This window comes from Carlito syrichta, unplaced genomic scaffold (assembly GCF_000164805.1).
Source record: "Carlito syrichta isolate Samal-C Ts95f unplaced genomic scaffold, Tarsius_syrichta-2.0.1 Scaffold305717, whole genome shotgun sequence".
In the NCBI taxonomy this organism is placed as follows: domain Eukaryota; kingdom Metazoa; phylum Chordata; class Mammalia; order Primates; family Tarsiidae; genus Carlito; species Carlito syrichta.
This window is the reverse complement of record NW_007249813.1, coordinates 117,770-131,265: the sequence shown is the minus strand read 5'-3', so window position 1 is coordinate 131,265 and position 13,496 is coordinate 117,770. Positions and strand designations below refer to the sequence as shown.

At 39.4% G+C, this 13,496-nt stretch overlaps 1 pseudogene across 1 annotated transcript; it reads right to left on the bottom strand.

The window, feature by feature from the left end:
- Positions 1–8,858: 8,858 nt before the first annotated feature.
- Positions 8,859–9,911, bottom strand: LOC103264757 (annotated as a pseudogene). Its single transcript, XR_504592.1, has one exon. The product of XR_504592.1 is annotated as a glyceraldehyde-3-phosphate dehydrogenase pseudogene (transcript).
- Between the last annotated feature and the right edge of the window lie 3,585 nt (positions 9,912–13,496).

Genomic DNA, 13,496 nt, shown 5'->3' with positions numbered 1-13,496 from the left:
TTCCAAGAGGTAATGCTTTTTCATTTCCATATCTGGACACATTGCTTTTCTTCATACATTTGACAGTAATTCAGTAAAGCAGAAATATCTCCATATTGTTTGTTGAAATTATTTTGCATGCCAGTAAAAATTAAAGTGCAAGTTGTATTTTGGTTTGAATGGAACTATATAAATATGTAAAACTGGTACTTAGGTATACATTAGGATTTTTTTATATACCAGTAAAAACCATGAAAACATATGCTGCCACGTGTTTTTATACTATATCCTAGTTGGCTGGCCACTGTACTAAACTAATCTCAGGTTCTTCTAGGTGTTTATAATAATATTTGTGTATTATTATTTTTATTATGTATTATATTATTTAGTATGTATGTAAATTATTTTATGATTTATTTATACTATGTAAATATATAAATACATTATATATAAGCAGTATTATAAATAAATCATACAATAATTTATATACATACTAAATAATACAATACATAATAAAAATAACATATACATAGTTTGTAAAATAATATTAGATTTTAGTTTCTACCATGAATTCCTTTTGTGTGCCCCCCCCATACCCACCATGACATCTACTTTTATTGTTTTTTGTTTTGTTTTAATTTTTTTTGCAGTACTTCTGAGCTTGGCTTGTCTCCTTTCACCAACTGTTTGTATGACAGTCTCTCAAGATATGGTTTCCTGGAGTGTTCTATGGGCAAGAGATGCTCTGTTCTTTCTCCAGAAAATCCCTCTAAGAAGACTACATATGCCTACTCAAGGCTTTGACATTATGTGTGGTACTCCCCAGAATTTAGACTTTCCCACAGATAAAGGAGAAACCTCTGAATTAAGGTTATATTTCTACCACTTGGCAGGATGGGCGCTCAAAATTGAAATTAAATGTAGTCATAGACAGATATATTATTTGTGCACTTGAGTTTATGGACTGGGAGATTGATCTTTGAGAGACTTGAACTTTATTCAGTAGGCACTAGAGAGCTAAGTAAGGCAAGTGACATGCCAAATATTTATTTTAGAATATAGTTGTTTTGGCAGCAGGGTGAATTGTGGATTGGGGAAGGAGAGACCTGAGGAGGAGAGACCAGTAAGGAGACGACTGCTGAGTCTGCTGGGCTGTGTTGGAGGGGAGTTGGTGGGGGTTGACAGGCTGACTCAATGCCTGCTTGCTCACTAAGTCCATTTCCCTTTCCACTGGGACAGGTAGTTAAAATATTTTCCCAGTCCTTGCTGCTGGGCGTAGCAGCGCTACTGAACTCAGACCAGAGGAACGTGGACAAATGAGACATGCCATGCCCTGCCTCCTGTTCAAGTGTGCATGTGGCCTCTCTTCCTTCATCCATATGTGTCGTTGGCAGAGCCTCCCGTGGAGTACATCAGACATGCACCTCTCAACGCATGAGTGAAAGACACATTTTAAGCACATTAAGATACTGAAACGTCCAAGTTCATTTGTTAGTGCAACTAGTGTTGTTCTCATTAATATAACTCTTGATCTCTGGGTGGACCAGGAGGATCTCTGGTCCTGTACAACACGCGCTGTCATCCCTGCTGTGTCCCCATTCTGCCTCTCTACAATTCCTCATTATAGGAAACACGGAAAAGAAGAAAATCAGTGTTACGTAGCATCACACCTGCCAGGGATAAGCACCCCTTAATCTGGTATATTTCCTCTCACACTACGTTTTTTTTTCTACAGAGAGAGAGAGAGAGAGAGAGAGAGAGAGAGAGAGAGACTGCACTTCCCTGAGTTCAAATGTAGCACATTTTATATATTCTTTTAAATTCTCTATTTTAAAGATGTGGGGTACAATTCAGGGTTAGGTATACAAATGTTCATTATGCAAGTATCCTGGTTGATGAGATGTGCCCTCCCCTAGGATATTTCTTATTTAGTGACTTATTAATTTATTAAACACTCATTGAATGTCTAGGTATCAGTCACTGACTCAACATTAGGGATTTAAAAAAAATAGACATGGCATAGTTCCTGCCCTCATGGAAACTACAGCCTCGTGGAGTAGAGAGATGCCTAAACAGATAATGGCAAATTGTGTCAGCAGAGTGATGGAGACAGGAGTTCATGAAGCAGAAAGGAAGGGTTCCTAACTTTTTTGTTTTTTGACTCTGTCACCCATACTGGAGTGCAGTGACCACTCCCAGCCACCGCAGCCTCGACCTGCTGGGCCCCGGTGATCCTTCTGCCTCAGCCTTCCGAGTAGCCGGGATTACAGGCGCGCGCTACCACGCCTGGCTAATTTTTTTATTTATTATAGAGATGAGGTCTCGCCTGCCCAGGCGAGTCTCGAACCCGTGGGCTCAGGCAATCAACTCACCTCAGCCTTCCAAAGACGCGGGATTACAGGCTGAGCCACCGAGCCCGGCTCTAACATTTTTTTAAACAAACATTTGTTGAGCATTGACCAGGTGCCAGGAACTGTTCAAATCACCTTTCAGATGTAAAGTTGTTTAATCTTCATGACAGTCTCGTGAGATACATATTACAATATCTCAATGTTAGAGATGTGGAGACCAAACTACAGAGAATTTAAGTAATTTGTCCCTTGTCCAGGATTTCACAGCTACTTAATATGGAGATTCAGTGATGTGTGTGTGTGTGTGTGTGTGTGTGTGTGTGTGTGTGTGTGTGTGTAAGTGTTGTCTTTCTAGAAGAGTCTCAAAGAAGGGAAGAGTAAGTGTGAAAAAGGATGGAGTTCCATGTGAGAAATATCAGGTGGGATAATGGTACCTGGTGAAGACAAGGTGGAACACGTGACCCAAATCTTTGAATCTTTCCACATCCTACTGAGCTCTAGGCATTGGAACTTCAAGTGAGGATGTCATTTGAGGAGTCAGAAGACAGAACAAGGTAACCAGGCTCTAAATGAGAAGAAGAAGAAATAGAAAATAGAAGAAGAAAAGCTGTTCATAAGGTGTGACCTTTGAAATCACAGTGATCCCAATGGCTAGTAAATGTGAAGCAAGTGGTGTTCTAGAATCAGAGATCTGTAATCCTTCCTCCTTGGGGTCTGGAGCTGGTGAAAATCAAACAGGGAGTGAGAAGAGAGAGAGAAAGACCTCCTTCTGCTACCTTGGTGACAGCTCAAAGTGCTGTCACATCCAGAGGGACACGCATTTTCATAGACCCAAATCCTAAATGTTTAGTAAGGAACACGGTGCCTGTGACTTTTCCCTGATGAGTTAGGGGAAGTGGGGGTACTGGGTGAGGCTTCAGCACAGACCTGTGAATAAGGTGGCCTGAATCCATCCTTAAATCAGCTCTGAGGCAGCCTCTCAGCCATGCTGTCTTCATCTAGAAAACATGGAAACAACCACCTATCTCATGAACCTGGGTTTTGCAACCTTTATATGACAGACCTGTTGCTGGGGTGGCCACAGCAATTTAACTTTTACGATGAAATATCTTGAAAAAGCATGTACCCAAAGCAGCCTTTCCTTTCTGCCCTTTCTCGTTGCTAAATTCCGCGCCCACCTCCCCACTGCCTTCATTATTTTCGAATTAAAATCTGAGCCCTCCCAGTCAAGGATGCTCTTCCGTTTGCCTGATGTTCTCCTTCTTTCTGTGGGAAACCAGGAAAGGGTCTGCTTTTCATCCTGCCCCAGGATTGTTCTTTTCCTCCCACACAGTGGTTTTACACACATCAACGACTCAATGACTATTGTAGACAGAATAATGACCCTTGAAGATGCTTACTTCCTAATCCCAGGAACCTATGGATATGTTACCTTACATGACAAAAGGGACTGCATGTGTGATCAAGTTAAGGAACTTGAAATGGGGATGCCATCCTGGATTATCTGGGTGAGCCCAGTGTGATCACAAAAGTCCTTAAAAGTGGAAGACAGATGAAAAAAAGTGGAAGAACAAAACAAAGGGAGATTCAGTGACAGAAGAGAAAGTGATGCCATTTGAGGAGGACTCAGCTCGCCTCTGCTAGCTTTGAAGGTGAAGGAAGAGGGCCATGACGCCCAGAATGCAGGGGCTTTAGAAGCCAGAAAAGTTAAAAACACAGATTCATCCCTGTAGCCCCCAGAGAGGAATACAACCCTGCTGACAATGAGGTTTTCAGCCCAGCTGTGTCAGATTTCTGATCTCCAGAACTATAAGACAATACATTTGTGTTGTTTTAAGCTAGCAAGTTTGTGGTCATTCATTACAGTAGCAACAGAAGACAACAACAATGGCCTTTATTTTCTCTCTTTACGAGGGCAAGCAATTCAGAACTCCATGGCTCAAGTAAATCTCTGATACCTGTCCCATCGTGTGTCTTCTCAGTCTCAGCCAGTTTCATCACTTATGCTGAGTTATGTTATCCCATGTGCATTCAAGTCAGCCCTTGAAGAGTGCTGGTTGTCTGTTCTCAGGGGGAGACTGCCTTCTTCCCATAGCTGGAACAGAGCCTATATGTTATATCGTGATTTGATTTTGCATCAGTGCATTCCTTATATATTTTGAAGGCAGCGATAAACTAGAGGAAGGATTGGCCTTTATGATTTTGTTAGAGCACTGGGAAAATCTCACTCACTCTCTACTTCTTTTGAAATCTTGTATTTTTTGCCTTTTATCGTTCACTACAGACCTTACCTTGAAACCAGGCATTATATCTGCCCTGGTGTGAGGAAAGAGGCCAGAACATTGAATGACCTGTTAAAATCTGCAGAATTTTAGATTGGGAAGAAAGTGCAAAAAGCCACAATCACTCAGTTAGGATGGGTCAATAGGAATCTGGAAAGATCTCTAGTGTTTCTCACTAAAGCACCGTCAGTCTGGAGTCATTGTTCCCCCCAAATGAAGCAAGGCCACAGACTCAATTTTGTTAAATAAAGTCACCTGTTAATACATTCTGTACTCCTACAAGGGTTCTCCTAATTCAGTGTTTCTCATAGAGTGGGATGACTAGGTGTCCTACTCGCTGGTATTTGATGTGATTTAAAGGGTTTTATGGACAAAGCATGCAATAACATTGAATCATGGTGGGCAAACGTGTTTCCTTTTTGATTTCTCTTTCAATCCAGGTTAAATGCTCTGTGCTGTTATGCCTTTAACATTTTCTAACCTGTGCTAATCTACCTTTTACCATGGAGAGGGCAGGCCTCGGTCAGGCAACAGAAGATTTTCAATATTTTTATTGAGGTATAATTGACATAAACTGCATGTATTGAAAGTGTGTACTTTAGAAAGTTTCATCGTATATATATATATATATATATATATATATATATATGCCCTTACAACCATTTCCACCATCAAGATAATAATGATTTCCACCACCCCAAAAGTTTTCTTGTGACTCACTGTGAACCCTTCTTTCCACCTTCATGTCTCCATTCTCTCCCCAGCAACCGCTGATCTTCTTTTGTCACTATAGGTTAGTTTGCCTTTTTGAGAGGTTTATGTAAGTGGAATAATATGGGATGTACTCTTTTTTGGGAGGTCTGGATACTTTTACTTAATTTATTTTGAGATTCATCTACATTGCTGTATGTATCCAGGTAGTGTTCAATTATATGTCTATATCACGATTTGTTCATCCACTCACCTAGACATTTGAGTTGTTTCCAGTTTTCAGCTACTGCAAATAAAGTTACTATGAACACTCATTATCAAGTCTTTGTAAGGAGATATGATTTCATCTCTCTTGGGTAAACACTCAGGAGTAGAATGGCTGAATCATATGGTAAGTGTATGTTTAATTCTCGAGAAACTACCAAACTGTTTTTCAAAGTGGTCGTACCATTTTCCATTCATACCAGAAGAGCCTGAGGGTGCCAGCACCTTCACATCCTCCCCAGAACAAATGTGTTTCTTTTATGTCTTGTAATTCTATGTCTTTTTGAAGAAATTATTGCCTAATTCAAGGTTACAAAGCTTTTTTATGTTTTCTTCTAGACATTTTATGGTGTTAGTTTTTAAATTTAGGTCTATTCTGAGTTAATTTTTTTTTTTTTTTTTACAGTATGATGTATGGATTGAAGCTCTTTTTTTTTTGCATATATTCAATTGACCCAAAGCTGCTTATTGAAAAGACTACATTTCCTCTGCTGAATTGTCTTTATACCTTTGTCATAAATCCATTGTCCATATATGCACGAGTCTTTTTTTGGATTGTGTACTATTCCAATGATTTGTGTGTCTCTCTTTATACCAATACACTGTCTTGATTACCATAGCTTTGCAATTAATTTTTGACAGCAGGTAGTGTTAGTCTCCACATTTATTTTTTTTAAAGTTATTTTGGCTGTTTTGGAGGTCCTTTTCATTTCTCTATACGTTTTTTTTTTTTTTTTGATTGAGTTGAGTCTCACTCTGTTGCCCAGACTGGAGTGCAGTGGCTGCTCCCGGCCACCGCAGCCTCGACCTGCTGGGCTCCGGCGATCCTTTGGCCTCAGCCTTCCAAGTAGCCGGAATTACAGGCACGTGCTACCACGCCCAGCTGATTTTTTGATTTATTGTAGAGATGAGGTCTCGCTGCCCAGGTGGGTCTCGAATCCCCGGGCTCAGGCAATCCACTCACCTCAGCCTCCCAAAGGCGCGGGATTACAGGCTGAGCCACCGAGCCCGGCTCCATTTCTCTATACTTTTAAGAATCAGTCTGTCAGTTTAAATAAAAAAGTTATTCCGGAATTTTGTTTGAATTGCACTGAATTCATCAACCATTTGGCATAGAATTCACTTCTGAAAAATATTAAGTCTTCCCATCCACAGGCAGCATGTCTCTCTAAAATTGTTTAGGTTATCTTTAATTCCTCTTAATAATGTTTTGTGATTTTTGGTGTACATATCTTTCACATGTTTTGCCATATTTACTCCTAAGTATTTAACATTTTTATGCCATTATAAATGGTTATTGCTTTAAAAATTTAATACTGTTTATGTATTACTAATATATATAAATACAAATGATTTTAGATGCTGATCTTGTATCCTATAAACTTTTAAATCCAATTATTAGTTCTAGAAGCTTCCTTGTAGATTCTATTGGGTTTTCCACATAGATGATCATGTTGTCTGCAAATAAAGACAGTTTCATTTCTTTCTCTTCATTCTGCCTTTTGCTTTCTTTCTTACTTATTTTACTCTTTATCGTCATTAGTACTATGTTGAATAGAAGGAATAAGAGCAGACATCCTTTTCTTTGTCCCTGATCTAAGTGGAACGCATTAGGCTTTCACCATTAAGTTTGATATTATCTTTAATTTTGGGGCAGCCTTTATCAGATTGAGGAAGTTTTCTTATGCTTCTAGTTTACTGAGATTATTATTATTTTTATTAGGAAGGAATGTGGGCTGTATCAATTTTTTTTCATCTACTGAGAAGTTCATGTGGTTTTTCATTTTTAGTTTGTTAATATGGTGAATTACATTGATGTTTAAATGTTTAACAAAACTTTTAATCCTAGGATAAATCCTAATTGGTCATGATGTATTATTCTTTTTACATATTTTTGGATTTTATTTGCTAAAATGTTGTTTGACATTTTTGTACCTATGTTCTTGAGGATTCATGGTCTATAGTTTTCTTTTTTTTTGTAATGCTTTTGGTTTTGGTATTACTGTAATGTTGCTCTCAGAAAATAAGTTAAGCATCCCCTTCTATTCAATTTCTGACAGAGTGTTTGTAGAATTGGTATTATTTCTTCTTTAAGTGTTTGGTAGAATTCATCAGTGAAGCCAGGTGATCCTGGGGTTTTGTTTGTGAGAAAAGTTATATCACACATTCAATATATAAAATATATAAAACTACAGAGGTTATCTATTTCATCTTGAATGAACTTTAATAATTTGTATCTTTCAAGGAATTTGTCTTTTTTTATCTAAGTTGACAAATGTATTGGCACAAAGTTGTTTATAATGTTCTCTCATTATTCTTTTAGTATCTATATAAAATGTGGTGATGTCACCTCTCTCATCTCTGATATTGGTAGTTTATGCTTTTTCTTTCTTTTTTTCCTAATCATTTTGTCTAGAGGTTTAATAATTACTATATTGATCTTCTCAAAGAACCACCTTTTAGTTTCATGGATTTTTCTCTACTTTATTTTCTGTTTTCTATTCCACAAATTTCTGCTCTATTCATTTTTCCTTTTATTTTAGGTTTAATTTGCTCTTTTCTAGTATGTTAGGGTGGAGGCAAGGTCATGGATAATACACCTTAATTACTTTTTTTCTTTTTTTGAGTTGGAGTCTCACTCCGTTGCCCAGGCAGGAGTGCAGTGGCATGCTTAGGGCCACCTCAGGGTTGGCCTGCCGGGCTCCACGATCCTTCTGCCCCAGTCTTTCAAGGAGCCGGAACAACAGGCATGCACTACCAAGCCCAGCTAATTTTTTCAATTTATTGTAGAAATGAGGTCTCACCATGTTGCCCAGGCTGGTCTCGAACCCATGGTCTCAGGCAGTCCTCTAGCTTCGGCCTCCCAGAGTGCTGGGATTACAGGCTTGAGTCACCGCGCACAGCCAGAACTTACTTTTCTAATGTAGACAGTAAGTGCTAAAAATTTCCTCTAATACTATTTAAGAGCTATTCCACACATTTTGGTATATTGTGTTTTCAATTTCATTCAGCGTAAGATTCTTTCTAATTTCCATTTTGATTTCTCTTTTAATCCATGAGTTATTTAGGAGTATATGATTTAGTTTTCAAATATTTGGGGGATTTTTCATAGATATCTCTGTTACTAATTTCTTTTTTTTTTCTGAGTACAGGAGACTTTATTGATGGTACATGGCAAGGCGGGGCTCCTTAGGTCCCCCCATTCTTCATGGTGTCTGGCATGGACAGTGTGAGGAGGGGAGGTTCTCAGTGTGGTTGGGGACTTCCTAGCAGTTGAGGGCTTCTCTCTTGCTCTCCTGATCTCTCTGGGGCTGGTGGTCCGGGGGCTCTTACTCCTTGGAGGCCACGTGGCCCATGAGGTTGACCACCCTCTTGCTGTGGCCAAATTCATTGTCATACCAAGAGATGAGCTTGACAAAGTGGTCGTTGAGGGCCATGCCAGCCCCAGCATCAAAGGTGGGAGAGTGGGTGTCGCTGTTAAAGTTGGAGGACACCACCTGGTGCTCAGTGTCACCCAGGATGCCCTTGAGGGGACCCTTGGATGCCTGCTTCACTACCTTCTTGATGTCGTCCTATTTGGCAGGTTTCTCCAGGCGACAGGTCAGGTCCACGACAGACTCGTTGGCAGTGGGGACAAGGGAGGCCATTCCCGTTCAGCTCAGGGATGACCTTACCCATGACTTTGGCAGCCCTAGTGGACGCAGGAATGATGTTCTGGAGGGCCGCGCAGCTGTGGCACTGTAGCTTCCCAGAGGGGTCATCCACAGTCTTCTGGGTGGCAGTGATGGCGTGGATGGTGGTCATGAGTCCCTCCACGATGCCAAAGTTGTCACGGATGACCTTGGCCAGGGGGCTAAGCAGTTGGTGGCGCGAGAGGCGTTACTCACAATCATGAGTTTGTTCTGGTACTTCTGGTGGTTCACACCCATCACAAACATGGGGGCCCCGGCGGAGGGAGCAGAGATGATGATCCTTTTGGCTCCCCACTGCAGGTGAGCCCCAGCCTTCTCCAAAGTAGTGAAGACACCGGTGGCCTCCACCACATAATCAGCGCCAGTGTCGCCCCTTTTGATTTTGCTGGGATCTCGCTCCTGGAAGATGGTGATGGGACTTTGATGGATGACAAGTTCCTGTTCTCAAGCTTGACGGTGCCTTGGAACTTGCCGTGGGTGGAGTTGTACTGGAACATGTGCACCATGTAGTTGAGGTCAACGAAGGGGTCATTGATGGCGACAATATTCACTTTGCCAGAGTTAAAAGCAGCCCTGGTGACCAGGTGCCTGGTATCGCCAAATCCGTTCACTCCGACCTACACCTTCGCCATGGTGTCTCCACCGACGCGGCTGGCGCTGCACCAGAGACCCGTTGTCCATCGAACAGGAGCAGCAGAGGGCCTCTGTTACTAACTTCTATTTCAATTCCATTGTCATCAGAGAGTTACTTTGTATGACTTGAGACACTTTTTAAAATTTGTGGATACTAGAGTCTGTCTTTATAAGTGCACCGTGTGTACTTGATAAAAATGTGTATTATGCTGATATTGGATAAAGTGTTCCATATTGTTCATTAGGTAAGTTGGTTGATGATATTTTTCAAAATCTGTATCCCTATTGATTTTCTATGTATTTGTCCTGTAATAAGTGAGGGAGGAGTTTTTAAATCTCTGACAATAATTGTGGACATATCTATGTCTTCTTTGTTTCATTTGAAACGATGTTACTAGGTATATAAACATTAAGGAGTACTATATCCATTTGCTAAGGTGACCCTTTTAAATTAAGAATAATATTACCTCTTATTCCTGGCAATAATTATGTTTATTCTGAAATATACTTTGATATTTATATAGTTATCAGCTTTCTTTTTACAAGAGTTAGCATGATATATATTTCTACATCCTTTTACTTTTAGCCTGCTTGTGTCTCTATACTTAATGTCCATTTTTGTAGGCAGCATATACATTTACATTAATGTAATTATTGATGTGGCTGAGTTTAAAACTATCATCTCACTATTCTTTATTATGTCTCATCTATTCTTTGTTTCCATTTTTCTCTTTTCTGCCTTCTTTTAGATTTTTAAAAATCATTTTATTTGTCTTCTTTGTTGGCTTAGTTACATTTTTAGCTTTGTTATTTTAGCGGTTGTTTTATGATTTATAATATATATATATATTTAACTTCTTACTCTCTACTTTCTTTTTTTATTATAAAGATGTGGCATATGATTCAGGGTTAGTTATACAAATATTGATTATGCAGGTACCCTGTTGATGCCTCTCCTTCCCCTAGCAGTTTCCCACAACTGCCAATCCCTTTCTTATTCTATTATAATTGTTCAAGGTCCGCTTATGAGTGAGAATATATGGTAATCTGTTCTTTGTTTCTTTGATAGATCACTGAGTATGATCGACTCTAGATCCATCCAAGTTGCTGCGAAGTCCATATGCTGGTCCTTCTTTATGGCTGCATAATATTCCATTGTGTATATGTACCACATTTTCCTTATCCAGTCCAGCTTCGATGGGCAACACGGTTGGTTCCATGTTTTTGCTGTTGTGAATAGAGCTGCAACAAAGATATGTGTGCAGGTATCTTATTTGTAGAATGATCTGAGTTCCTCTGGGTATATTCCCAATAGGGGAATTACTGGGTCATATGGAAGGTCAATTTCTAGTTCTTTCAGAAACCGCCACACTGTCTTGCAAAGAGGTTGCACTAGTTTGAATTCCCACCAACAGTGTAGAAACGTTCCTTTTTCTCTGCATCCTCGCCAGCATCTGTTGTTGCTTGTTTTATTAATGATGGCCATTCTTAATAGGGTTAGGTGGTATCTCAATGTGGTTTTGATTTGCATTTCTCTGATTATGAGTGAGGTTGAGCACTTTTTCATGTGTCTGTTGGCTACCTGTATCTCTTCTTTTGAGAAGTATCTATTCATGTCTTTTGCCCATTTTTTAATGGGACTGTTTGTTTATTTCCTTTCAGTGCATTTGAGTTCCTTGTAGATCCTAGATGTTAGGCCTTTGTCAGATATAGAGTTGGCAAATATTTTTTCCCATTCTGCAGGCTGTCTCCCTGCTCTCTTGAATGTTTCTTTTGCTTTGCAGAAACTCGTTAGTTTGATGAGGTCCCACTTGTCTATCTTATTTCTTAAGTTATGGACATTTAGGGTTCTGAATAGGAATTGGTTGCCAGTTCCAATTTCCATAAGGGTGTCTTCTGCATTTTCTAAGATTGTTATATTTGAGGTTTTATGTTTAGGTCTTTGATCCACCTAGAGTTAATTTTTGTGTATGGTGATATTTAAGGGTCCTGTTTCAATCTTCTGCATGTGGTCAGCCAGTTTTCTCTGCACCATTTACTGAATAACTTCTCCTCTCCCCAGTGGTTGCTACTGGAGGCTTTGTCATAGATGAGTTGTTTGAGAAATTGAGGCTTTGCTTCCGGAATCTCTATCCTGTTCCATTGGTCTAAGTGTACCAATACTGGGCTGTTTTGATTACTGTAGTTTTATAGTAAAGTTTGAAGTCTAGAAGTGTGATACCTCCTGCTTTGTTCTTTTGCTAAGGATTTCTTTGGCTATTCGTGGTCGCTTATGCTTCCATATGAATTTCTGTATTGTCATTTCCAGGTCTGAGTAGAATGATGTTGGTAACTTAATGCGTATTGCATTGAATCTGTAGATTGCCTTTGCTAGGATGGACATTTTAACAATATTGATTCTTCCTATCCATGAGCTTGGAATATTTTTCCATATGTTGTGTCTTCTTGGATTTCTTTGAGCAGCATTTTGTAGTTCTCATCGTAAAGGTCTTTCACTTCTTTGGTTAGGAAGATGCCGAGGTATTTAATTTTTTCTGTGGTTATTGTGAATGGGATTTTGCTTTTACTTTGGGTCTCTGCCTGCTTGTTGTTGGTGTATAGGAACGCAACTGTCTTTGGCACATTTATTTTGTACCCTGAGACTTTGCCAAAGTCCTTTATCAGTGCAAGCAGGTTTTTGACAGATTCTGTTGGATTTTCAAAGTATAGGATCATATCATCAGCAAAGAAAGATAACTTGACTACCTCTTTTCTTATTTGGATACCCCAGATTTCCTTCTCTTGTCTAATTGCCTATCTGGGACTTCCAACACAATGTTCAACAAGAGGTGTGAGAGTGCGCAGACTTGTCTTGTTCCAGTTTTCAGGGGAAATGTTTCCAGTTTCTGTTCATTTAGCAATATGTTAGCTATGGGTTTATCTTAGATGGCATTTATATTTTGAGGTGTGTTCATTCTATCCCTAGATGTTTGAGGGTTTTTATCAAGAAGGGATGCTGGATTTTGTCAAAGTTTTTTCTGCATCTAATGATATAATCATGTGGTTCTTGTTTTTACATCTATTGATGTACTTAATTACATTTATGGTCTTGCGAATGTTGAACTAGCCCTGCATCCTGGGGATGTAGCCTACTTGGTCATGGTGGATGATTTTTATGATCTGTTTTGGATCTGATTTACTAGAATCTTGTTGAAGATTTTTGTATCTTTGTTCATAAGGGATACTGGTCTGTAGTCCTCTTTTTTTGTTGGATCTTTACTCAGTTTGGGTATCAGTGTGATGTTAGCTTCGTAAAATGGTTTGGGGTGAATTCCATCTTTCTCAATTGCCTGGAATACTTTCAATAGGATTGGGATCAGCTCCTCCTTGTATGTTTTGTAGAATTCTGCTGGGAAGCCATCCGGTACAGCTCTTCTTTTGTAGGTAGTTTTCATATGACAGAGTCAATTTCCTGGGTTATTATTGGTCTTTTCAGTGTCTCAATGTCTTCTTATTACAACCTGGGGAGGTTGTGTGATGTCAGAAAGTCTTCCATTTCATTTAGTTTCTCAAGTTTCTTTCCATATAGGTGTACATAGTAATCT